Source organism: Gracilinanus agilis, chromosome 5 (assembly GCF_016433145.1).
Source record: "Gracilinanus agilis isolate LMUSP501 chromosome 5, AgileGrace, whole genome shotgun sequence".
Lineage (NCBI taxonomy): Eukaryota > Metazoa > Chordata > Mammalia > Didelphimorphia > Didelphidae > Gracilinanus > Gracilinanus agilis.
In genome coordinates this window covers 40,858,603-40,871,029 of record NC_058134.1, presented here as the reverse complement: position 1 = coordinate 40,871,029, position 12,427 = coordinate 40,858,603, and the positions used below count along the sequence as shown (strand labels likewise).

At 39.4% G+C, this 12,427-nt stretch overlaps 1 protein-coding gene across 1 annotated transcript in view; it reads left to right on the top strand.

Annotated features, from left to right (window-relative positions):
• Nucleotides 1-12,427, top strand: part of CPNE4 (copine 4) — a 350,799-nt gene that overhangs the window by 235,452 nt on the left and 102,920 nt on the right. The window lies entirely within an intron of this gene.

The following is a 12,427-nucleotide window of genomic DNA, read 5'->3' as shown; positions in this document are numbered from 1 at the left end:
TGGTTGCATTAGTACTTAAAACTTGTCACAGCAGCTCTCCTATGATAGAGTAAAAACACTAATGGCTTTGTCAGAATGAATTACATCCAACTCATCACACCAGCTTCCTTCTGGCTTCCTTAAGTTGCTCTCTTAGGTTAGGCTTCCCCCTGGCTGCTTTCAAGGATGGAATTGACTGCTGAAGGCTCAAAGATTAGGGCACAGACATCTCAACAAGTCTTGGCTTTTGATTAGTACATGACCCAAAAGAGATAGCCAAACGATAGTCCCTTTATAAACATTTTCAGCTGTCAAACCATTCTTCCTTTAGGGCATCAGATTCAGTGGCTGTTAAGTGACTCAAAGTAGCCTGGCCTCATATATAATGGAAGGAACTCCCTGGAAATGACTCCAGAGGAGCTTGGGTTCAAATCTTGGCTCTGTAGGATTGTGGATTATTGACGTCTTCTCTCTGAGACTTCTTTTTCTCATCTTCACACGAAGAAGCAAACTACATGTCATTTTTAAACCCAGTGATCCCAAGACCTTTTGTCAGGAACATGAATATAAATCCAGAGTCCCCCACACAAATCATTTGGAAAGGACCCTCTAAGCTACTTTTAATTAGGCACAAGTTAAAGAGAGAGGCTCTTTTTTTTTTTTAAGTGAGGGAGAGGCGTTGTATGTTGGGGCTACTTGGGCAGTATAGGAGATGGAATGAGATGACAGAAACTGGACCCATGATTTTATGGGCACAGAAAACTTCCTCTACTGATGTAGATCTTGTAACTCCTTTTCCATTTAGTCTTAGAGTTGGGTAGAGCTCAGAGAAGTTAAAGGATGTGAGTAGAAGCCCATAGCCAGCATGGGTCAGAAGTCAGAGGTGAGTCTTGAACCCAGATCTTTCTGACTCCAAAGCCAGCTCTCTAGTTACTACAACTTGCTATAGAAAAAAGAAAAGAGAGCTAACTGGTAGAGTGCACTCCCTGGTTCTTTAATTTGCCAACTCTGGCTTTTTACTTTTTTCTCATGGGAACCAAAGATCCTGTGAATGGTTAACCATCAGTATGCTGAGTACCCAGAATGCAAGTCCACGATTTTTGCGTTGGATGGGACCTCCGAGGCCATCCATTCCAAACTATGCTTTTTATGACCTCTCATAAGAGAATGACTACCACAAGTCCCCAGAAGACTTAGCTGGGAGGGAAAAAATACATGCAAATATAATATTACATTAGAGATTTGTGACAATTTGTAAACAAGCTTCATTGAATCCTTTAAACAGCTGTAATGACACAGACTGAAGAGAATGTGTGACTTGCAGGTCACTCTCTTGAGGCTCCTTCAGCTACCTGGCCCCCAAACATCTGCTTAGGTGAGAACCACACCTCTGCTATTGTTAAAAAAAACCAATACAGATGTTGGAAATATCAGGCGGGTTGTGAGAGCGTGTAAACTGCTAGTTTTGTGTTAATGTCATTATAAAAGGAGGAAACCACCTTATACATGTTTTTGAAACCTATTTCTAGAAAGATAGAATTTCAAAATTGAAAGAGCACCCCTTCAACCTTTGCCTTATTTTACAAATAAAGAAAAGTACAGACCCAGAGAGTTTAATTAAGTTGTTTAGCCACACAGCAAATTAAAGCAAGGTCTACATCTTCAGCTAGCTTATACTTATTTTCAACCCACTGCCTTCCTCTGTGTGTGCATGTATGTGCGCATACATATATATATATGCACTTATATGTAAGTATGTATAAATATATAACTTATACAAATACTCAAATATATGTGTATATATATATATATATGTACATAGATGCCTACATATGTATCTTTAAAGTTAAGTTTTTGGAAAGGAAATATAAGAGCTTTAACAGAGATCAGCATGATTCAGAAGCAGTATCACAAAAATTAACAGAAGTCCCAGTTATGAGGGGACCTATTATGTCCAGATCCCTTTCTATCAGGAAATATCTCTAGCTAGATTCTTATTAGAAAGGTGAAACCTGGACTTAGCAGCCCGCTGGGAGGAAAACCATTGTCTGAAAACTTGAAAAAAAATCAGGGGGTAAGAAGCTTCCTTTCTATAGTGGTGGTGTCCTATCTCCTTCGTTCCCATAATCTTCACTCTGATCCCTAATAACGTTGGTGATTTCACATCTCAAAACTAAACATTCCTGTTCATCATCCACTAGGCAGCTACACATTAGGTACAGTGAATACCAGGTAGACTTGAGTTCAAATCTATCCTCAAAATCTTACTAGTTGTGTGATCCCAGGCAAGTCTTTTAGTCTCTTCTTGTCTTGGTTTCCTCAGCTGCTAAATGGAAATAATAACAGTATCTACCTCCTAGGGTTGTTGTAGGGATCAAATGAGATAATATTTATAAAGTTCTTAGCACAGTGCCTGGTACAAAGTATTGTGTCATCCCCTTTTTTCTAGTCCCAAATTCCTTTTGGGTGAGAATGGTCCCCAACATGAGGCTGTTTTGTCTTTACTGGAGACAGTTCTGAACTTCTCCTTTGACCTGGAGTCAGCACTACCCAAAATTTTAATTTGAGGATTACAGAATTAAACCTCTTAGAGACCTCAAAGAGAGGCTAGGACTTGGCCAAAGTCATATCTGGACCACAAGAAGCCCTGGGCTGAGACTCTTGCCTACACATTACCTCATTTTCCCACCCAGACACTTGAGAATGTTCAGCTTGACTATGGAGTAGATGGGTCAAGGCAGCAGGGTTTTATGGGACTGTTCCCTCACTCCACCACATCTCACTGGAAGGTGGGCCTGGGGAGGAGAAACAGAGTTTGGAATGAATGAGGAAGGATGATCCGGGGATGCTAAACTTGAGCATGGCCATGGACAGGACAGCCCCTCCAAATCTGGTGCTCTTTGGGAGGGCACAAGTGGGCTGCTGGTGCACAGATGCCTACCCTCCAAGATCTAACCCATCACAGGGCTCTCCCTCAAACCCAGGGATTGCTTAATAAATGCTTGAGCCTTTTGGGAGGTAAATCATGCCATTGACAACTAAAGAAGCTTCCATGACTTCCTTTCATACTTAGTAAAAGTTGTCCCTATTGAGTTTAACGGAATTACTATCTTCAAATATTTGAAGGGCTGTCAAGAAGAAAGAGGGATCAGAAGAGGGACTAACTATTTTGTTGGGGGATTTTTAGGTGAGACCAACTGGGACCAGAGTGGACCAAGTTTATGCTAATATAATGTTATGTTATATTATATTATATATAATAATAAGTCTGATTGTTATAATATAATATATAATACTAATACATTACATTATATTATGTATTTGCAGAGACAGAGCCCACATGGAAAACATTGTTTGGAGTTCAGAAATTCACCATTTTCTTGAAGCAGTTTTGTTCCACCTGGTCCTAGAATAGTCCTTGATTGCTGAGGTTCATGGACCCCCAGTGAGTCTGTGGGTAGATTTCAGAGAGTCTGTGAACTTGGATTTTTAAAAAATACATCTTTATTTTTACAAACTTCTAAATGAATTTTAGTATTTCCTTCAATTAAAAACCTTTTAAAAAGAAAAAAAGTCATTCGGAGATGGATGCTATTGGCTATTCCAGACTGCCCCAAAGATCCCTGCCATTAAGAAAGAGCCACTGATTTAGAGCACAGAACCAATGGATGGAAGTTCCAGAGAGGTGGATTTTGACTCAACATAAGGAGGCATTTCTTTGTAATTAAGTCTGTTGCAAAGAGAAAGGAACTTTTAGAGGAGGGTGGTGAGTTCTCAATCACTGGCAGCCTTTGAGAGGAGCCTGGAAATTACACAAGGGAGTACTGCTCAGGGGTTGATCAGAGTTAAAAGATTCCCTTTCACCTCTAGGTCTTTAAAACTGGCTGCCATTTTTGTCATCCTTGGGTGATCCTGGGAAAAGAGCTAGTTACTATCAGTCATATAATGACAACCCTCAATCAATCAATTATAACAAGTATTCAATATGTGTTATGCTAAATGCTATATTAAGAATTAGTTATACAAATATAAATCCACCTGACCCTTGCTCCTAAAAAGCTCACATTCTAATTAGGATAGCTACAGGGCAGATGGCAAGGTCTATAGGTCTTTGGTTTGCACTGTTTGGAAAGCAAGGCTGTAATCCAGGCAGGGAGGCTTTGCAAAACTTGCATTCCATTAGGGAAGACAACTTGTACAAATATTCATTGTTGAGTTGTTTCAGGCATGTCTGACTCTTTCTGACCTGATTTGGGGTTTTCCTGGCAGAGATACTGAAATGATTTGTCATTTTCTTCTTCTGCTCATTTTACAGATAAAAATACTGAAGCAAATAGGGTTAAGGAACTTGACCAAGGTCACAAAGATAGTGAGTGTATGAGGCCAAATTTGAAATCACATAGTTGAATCTCCTTGACTTAGGCACAGCACTCTACCTACCATGCCACCTACATGACACATATACACATATAAATATATATATATATATATATATATATAAAATATATGTTAAAAACACAAGGTTATTTGGAGGAGGAAGCTCTAGCAATAGGGGTGGAGAACAGGATTAGAAAGGAACTCTTGAAAAAGACAACTCAAGGGCAGCAAGATGGCTTAGTAGATTGAGAACCAATCATAGAGATTAAAAGTATGGGGTTCAAATCTGGGCTAAGATACTTCCTAACTGTGTGACCCTGAACAAGTCACTTAACTCCAATAATCTAGCCCTTATTGCCCTTCTGCCTTGGAACCAACTAACTATCCTTGGTTAGTACTTACTTATTCCCATTACCTCGATTAATTACTTCTGAATTTCAGGCACACTTTCATAATGAAGCTGTCCCTCCATTCAGGTTGCCATGATTAACATTTCCCTGGACAATGTGACTGTACTTCAGTTGTTCTCTGGCCTTTATATAATCCTTCATCCTTGCCATATTGGGAGCTTGAATACCCTGGCAGCAAGCATTTGGGCATTGTTTTTTTTTTCTTTATGAATGCTTGGAAGTACTCAATTTTATTGAATGACCATACTTTCCCCTGCAATAATATAGTCAGTTTTTCTGGGTAGCTGACTCTTGGTTGTAGACCCAGTTCTCTTGCTTTCTGGAACATTATGTTCCATGCCTTCCAGACCTTCAATGCAGATGCAGCCAGATCCTGTGTTATCCTAACTGTGGTTCCCTGATAGCTGAATGACTTCTTTATAGCAGCTTGTAATATTTTTCCTTGGTCTGGTAGTTTCTTAATTTAGCTATAATATTCCTGGAAGTTGTCAGTTGTGGATTAAATATAGGAGGTGATCTGTAGATTCTCTCAATTTCCACTTTTCCCTCTTGTTTGAGAATTTCAGGGCAATTGTCTCCAATAATTTCTTGTAGGATGCTATCTAAACTTCTTCTTTTATCATGATATTCTGGTAAACCAATAATTCTTAAATTGTCTCTTCTAGCTCTGTTCTCCAGATCTTTGGTTGAATCAGTGAGATGTTTCATATTTTCCTCAAATTTTTTATTTTTTAAATTTTGTTTAATATATTCTTGCTGCCTTGTGAAGTCATTTGCTTCTAGTTGTTGAGTTCTGTTTTTCAAGACTGAATTTCATCCCTGGCTTTTTGGTCATCCTCCTTCTGGTCTGATTTTCTTTTTACATCATCTTTTGCCTTCTTTGCTTCATTTTCAAGCTGGCCAATTCTGGCTTTTAAGTCTTTATTTTCTTGTTTTAGTTCATGTATTTCCTTTTTCAAATTGTCTGCAGCCTCTCTTGATTGTTTTTTGAGTTCCTGAAGTTGAATTTTGAGATCTTCCAAAGCCTATGTCCAACTCACTGGAACTACTTCCTCTTCTTCTATTTCTATTTCATTTGCTCTCTTTTCACTTCCTTGAAAGAAGCTTTCAATCGTCATTTCTTTTCTCTTTTTCTGTTGCTTACTCATATTTTTTTCCTTTTTTGTTCTGCTAGTTTGAGCAGATGTATTAAATGATTTTTGATGAAGATCTTCCTCCAGCTGGCAATGGAGGTTTGTAGTTACTTTCTCTGCCCTCTTAAGACTTGTCTGTCCAGTTGATGTTATCAAGCTCATATTGATTGAATTAGTCTGTACTGCTTAATCTGTCCTGAGGCTAAAACCTAGAGAGGAGGGGAAAAAACTGGGAAAAAATGGGAGGAGGGGGGACAAGAAGGAGTTTTCGCTGAGCTAAGCTGTCCAGCAGTGGGGTCTCCCTGTGCTGTCCTTGTGTTTAATATGGTTTTCTTTCTTCTTGAAGCCCTTTGTTCTCTATCTTGGTAGGAGGAAGCCAAGTTTTCTGAGGTCTGAGGTTTGGCTCTCTCTAAGCTACCATCTTCCAGGTGTTTTTGCTGTGTTTCTCTGGTTTTCTCCTCCAGTCACCTCTCCAATGCCTGTGTTCAACTCCCTGAGTCCGGCACCAGACAGCAAGGCCCTCTTTCTGAGCCAGTGCGCCTGCCCACCCGACACTAGAGACTCTACACAGCACGTGGGGGAGGCATCCTGGGATTCCCCTTCTATACCCTCAGACCCAATAGTTCAAGAATTCAAGCCTTTTTCTTGGCATATCTCTTTAGCTGTCCCACAGTAGGGTTCCCCCTGCTCTGTTCCTTTTTTAGATTTGTTCCTCTTTCTTCTCGAAGCACATTGTTTTCTATCTCAGTGTGTAAGGGTACAGAGTTTTTAAGATTTGCTCCATCTAAGCTGCCATCTTCCTAGAATCCTCAAGTGTTTGGGCATTGGAAACTATTCTGAGCATTAAATCCATAATTATCACCATTATTCCAATGATTCCATCTATACCCATAATTACCATTACTATTATTATATCTCCGTCCATATGATCCCCTTCTAAATCTGCATTCTCTGGCAAAATGTCCAACATGGCCACATACAAAACATGTTTGTTGTCTTTGATATCTCGTATTCCAGTCATTTCTCTTATATTCTCTATTTTTCCTTTCCATAGCCCTAAGAGCAACTACAGCCTTCACTTCATGTATCTCCTTCTCTTTAGCCATATTATTTGATTCTTTCAATTGATTTCTCAAAAACTCAATCACCATGTCCTTATCATCACTGATCTTCTCTTTTTCTTGTGCATACACATAAGTTGCCTTCTGCTTTAAATCTCTCAAGGTATACAGTTCCCAATCTGGGCAACTATCTAGGAAAAATTTCCTTACATGGGGTACTGCATTTTGTACAAAAATTCTTTTAACATGGTCAATGGTGGCATCATCCAGAATATCCAGGCCTAGCTGTGTTTCTGCAGCCTCAAGAATCCTATCAAGAAATGTGGCTGAAATTTCTTGTCCAGTCTGCCTCACTTTTTCAAACCTGGATCATGCATTAGGGCATCTTGAGTGTTTTTCTAGGACCTTAATAATCGATTTTCTGGCCTGCTTGAGCATCCTGTAAATAGGAACTGAATTTAAATCCAGCTCCTCCCAGGCCACAGGCTATGGAGTCATCCCTTCCGAATTCCTTGTTTCCTCAAAAAACTTATTTCTATCATGATTGGATAATATCTCCCCCCAAACAAACCAACAATCCTCAAAATCAGGGTCATGTGTCTTAATAAAGGCCCAAAAGATTTTTATAAATTTGCCAGGATCATTGTGAAAGTTTGGAATTTTCCTCTTTAAGCTCTCCACATTTTATGCCCTAAACCTCGTATTCTGCCTCACATAAAATATTTCTTCATCGCGTACAATAGGTAAATTGCGAAGAGGTTAATAATAATAAGTTAACCAGTTTGTCCCCCTCACTTAATGCCTTTTCTTCCAATTCTGCCTTAGAAAGTTCTGATTTAATACCTTTATCAGCATTACCATGTTTATCATCATTACCAGGAGCTTGACCATACCCATTGTCCAGAAACTTATCTCTTTTCATGTATAGTTCCATATTGTTAACTTGAATCTGTAATAACTTCATCATAATCTTTAATTCAGATACTTTAGTATACCAATTCATTAACACTTTAATAGTATATAACATACATTTTAACAACCAATGCATCCTATATATAATATGGCCACAAAACAAAATCAATGGTATGTGTGCCACCATGTCCAGTAATGTTATCTCCCACATTAGCCTTATCTTCTCAAAATTAAGGCCCAATTTTACATATTTGGGAATACCTTTCAATGAAAAATAAAGAGTACCCCACAACACATTCCATAACATCATTATGCACTTGTCCACTATATCTTCCATTGTTGTCAGTTGTATCACACTTGGTAACAATGTACCAGTGGTATTGTACTCTACTGCTATACAAATAATTAACACACACAAAACAGTAATCACACACAAAAAAGTACCAATACAATAGACCAAGAACAATAAAACACCCAAAGGGGAAAAAAGGAGAAAAACCACTCTAGAGGGGGGGAAAATGGAGAAAAACTCTTTCTCTGGAGCTTTTATAGTAAATTGGCTCCACTCAGGGATTTTATGAATGAACTGGTGGTGGGAGTAAGCCGTTCTGAATGGTTCACCACTACCTTGGAACTTTCAGTCCACAGCCAATGGCTGTACCCCCTCATGGAATGTTCAGAACCCTCTGGCTTCCAGTTTGCCTCCAACCTTCAGAGAGCTAACTTCCTGTCTACCTAACTTAGTTCCCCTCTGTTACTGGTACCAACTGAAAAAGATGATACTGGGAATGGGGAATAAATAATAAACTGAGGACACACTCACTCCTCACAAGGGAAGGACAGACAGGGGAACACAGATAAACCCAATGGGGATGTGAGTTTCAGGAATGTCAGTTGACTTATAACTGACAAACTACCAAGCAGGGAAAAACCAATGTAGTGGGTTCTTATACTAAGAGGAGACAGGAAGTGCTAACAGAATTGTGTTTAATGGTAATGACTGAGGGAAGTGGGGAGAGGGGTGTTTCTATGCTAACAGACTAACCTAAAAGTTAACTAGACTAAAGTTTTAACTAACTGAGCTAAGACTACCTAGACTAAGAGGGCTGAAGAGGGTTTCTCACAGTACAAGTTCAGAGATGCTCCAAGCTGGTCACAGATGTAACAGGAACAAGTTCAAAAGCAGCCAGTTAATCCAAAACAGACTCCAGGGAGTAAGGTAGATTGACCTGTTGTCCACCAACAGATAACCCAGTCCTATCCTCAACCTATGTCATGATGTTTCCTTGCAGAATCTCCTTCTCAGTGGTATTCCCACATTGACAGCTCTTTGGGTATATAGCAAAATCTGGACCACACAGTCAACACACCTCCTTTCCTCCAGCTTGGTCAAACTGTCACTCCTTTTTTCAAAATCCCAACTTCATTCCATTTTGGAACCCTCCTGTCTTTAGATACAGCCTGGGTACTACTGCTTACTCTCCCCATTACAGTATATAGTATTGATTCTAAGATGGAAGGGACAGATTTTAAAAAAAAAGGAAAAGGCAAGACAATTAGTTTTGAAAGAGTCTAGGAATTCTAGTCAAGGTGGATGGAGGTGAGGAGAGAGTACATTCACTTAGGGACATGGTACCTGACACCAATAGCACTTTCCTTCCCTTTTTTAGGTTAAATAGGCCATTTTGCTTTTTATTTTTCCTTAGAGGTATTATGCTGTGTTCAAATGCCTTTCTGTAAAGGTAGCTGTTTATTTCGAGTGCCTGTGTCTGTAGAGCCTCGCCTTTGAAAGAGATGATTCCCCATACACTCTGTGGCATTTTATGGATGTCTTTTTATTGAACAAAGCATCATTCACCCTTTTTTACCTTCTTTTTTCTTTTTCCTCTTTGCCCACTGTGTAGTCAGGAGATATAGAAGCTTTTGGTGCTAACCTTCTTCCCCCCTTAGTACCCCCTCACCCTGCTTCTCTCAATGCTGCATCCAAAGATCTGAGCTGGGCTAGGACTTACTTTCTCTTATGAATTGTGTCAAGCTGCAAGATTTTTAATCCAGGAGTTTATAAGGGATGGTGGCATCTTTCTAAGAATGCTGAAACAGTCTACCTTATGTTGAAATGGTGTATTCTGTGTGCAGCGCACACTACTTCAGAATAAGGAGTTAGTCCACACAAATAAACCCCAGAGCAGGGACTGGCTTTGTGGTTTATGAGAGCCCACCAGGTCCAGAGGAGACTAATGGCTTGCTAATATAGAAAAACTCAGGGCATGCAAAGCAAGCATTTGTCTTTGGTCCAGAACATTCACTGTTTCCTTGGAGCAGGGTTTACTTTCAGACTGATGAACAGTTCCACAAAGATAATCCTCAGGAACCACATTTTTAAAAATATCCATGCTTATTTCTTCTACATGTAACCTCAAAGGACGTTTAGCTTCCATTCAGATAAATCAGGTTTAAACATAATAATTCAGAAAAATGTGCACAGTGAGGAAGGTATATGTGATTGTGGTGGTTGTTTTGATGATGGCTCATCTGTTATAATGCAAGGAAAGGAGCTTATAAACCAAGGATCCTTTTCTTATTTCATCATGGACTCCCATAAGATTGTAAACTCCTCAAGAAAAGAGACTATATTTTGGTTCTTTTTCTTATCCCTACTGCTTAGCACAGTGTCTGGCACATAGTAGGTACTTATTAAATCTTTATTGACCAACTGACCTTGAGCATGGTGGTAAAGCTTATGAACTACTTTTAAGAACAGTATTTTAAGTGCATAGTATAAAACACAAAAGATTACAAAGGAAAGCAATTATATTGAAATAAAGTTAAATTTTTTACCATTCAAGTTCATGGGTGCCCTGATATTCATCCACAGAGTCTTTGACCATGAGAGGAGTCACAGGGTGGAGGGGAGATTTTTTAAAAATTTTCTTTCATTAATTAATTAATTGATTAAGAATCATATTCTTTCCCTCCCACCTTCCATAGCCAACAAGCAATTCAAGTGGGTTTTACAGATATCATTGATCGAGACCTATTTCCATATTATTAATATTCGCAATAGAGTGATCATTTAGAGTCTACATCCCCAATCATATCCCCATCAAACCATATGATCAAGCAGTTGTTTTTCTTCTGTTTCTACTCCCACAGTTCTTTCTCTGGATGTGGCTAGCGTCCTTTCTCATAATTCCCTCAGAATTGTCCTGGATCATTGCTTTGCTGCTAGTAGAGAAGTCTATTACATTCGATTGTGCCACAGTGTCTCAGTCTCTGTGTAGTGTTCACTCTGCATCAATTCCTGTAGGTATTTCCAGTTCACATGGAATTCCTCCAGTTAATTATTCCTTTTAGCATAATAGTATTCCAACACCAACAGATACCACAATTTGTTCAACCATTCCCCAATCAAAGGGCATCCTGGAGGGGAGATTTGTAATGAGTTTGGTATAAGACTCATCTAAAGCAATTTATGCCCAGAACATTTATAGATAAAAAGAGAAGACTAACAAATAAATGTTTCTTCAGCGATTTCTTCCCATCAGTGACATTCGTAGAATTTTTACATTTGGAGACTAGCACTTCAACCACTGATATCCCATGTGGAGTAATGACAATGACATTTAAGAAGTCAGGAAGATTGGCTGGGCTCAAGGAAACAAATACTGAAGAGATCTGTGCTGGAGGCAAAACCAATTTAAAGGCATTCAGGGACTGGTTGTTTTTAAGATGATTCAAAGAAAGGAGAATGAAAATGACTAGGAAAAGTAACATTTTAACCGAAGATGCTTGTGGGTGTTACTCAGATCTTTCAACAACCCTTAGGAGTTTTCTGAAAAAGATTGTAGGAAGCACCATATCACTGATTTTACAGATAAAGAAGAGCTTGGGCTCTGGAGGAAAGAGCCTTGTATACAGATCTTCCCTCTGACACAATCTGGGTGATTTGCAAATCCCTTCAGCTCCTTGGACCTCAGTTTTCTCATCTGGAAAGGGAGGGTGTTGTGTTAAAGACCTGTAAGGTCTTTTCCAACTCTAGGTCTGGGATCCAGGGGTCTGTGAGGCAGCAAGAGATGAAATGACTTGGAAAGAGCATTCATTGGCTTGAGCATCAAAGAAGTTAGTTTCAACTGTGATGCTTTACCATCTGGATCACCTCTAGTAAATTAATTTACCTCCCTAAGACTCAGTTTCCTCATTTGTAAAATGAGGGACTTGGACTAGATGGGCTCCGACATCCATTCCAGCTTTGACTGTCTGACTCTATGGCTCACTCAGAGTGGCACAGGTAGCAAGGAGGAAAGCCAGCATTTTTCTGCTCCACCAAGCTTTCCCTCTCAGCTTCTATGAAACTGTTCTCTCCTGTTTCTCTCCCTACCTGTCACAGCTGATGTCTTCTCTGATGGATGATATTTTGAATTTTAATAGTTTTATTCCTGAGTTGGGGGATAATTTTCAAGCAATTTGCCAGCTGGCCAGCATGCAGGGCATGCTCTAATACCTCCACTCTTGACCTAAATGCATTTTCCTCAGCCTTGATACATTGCACTTCCTG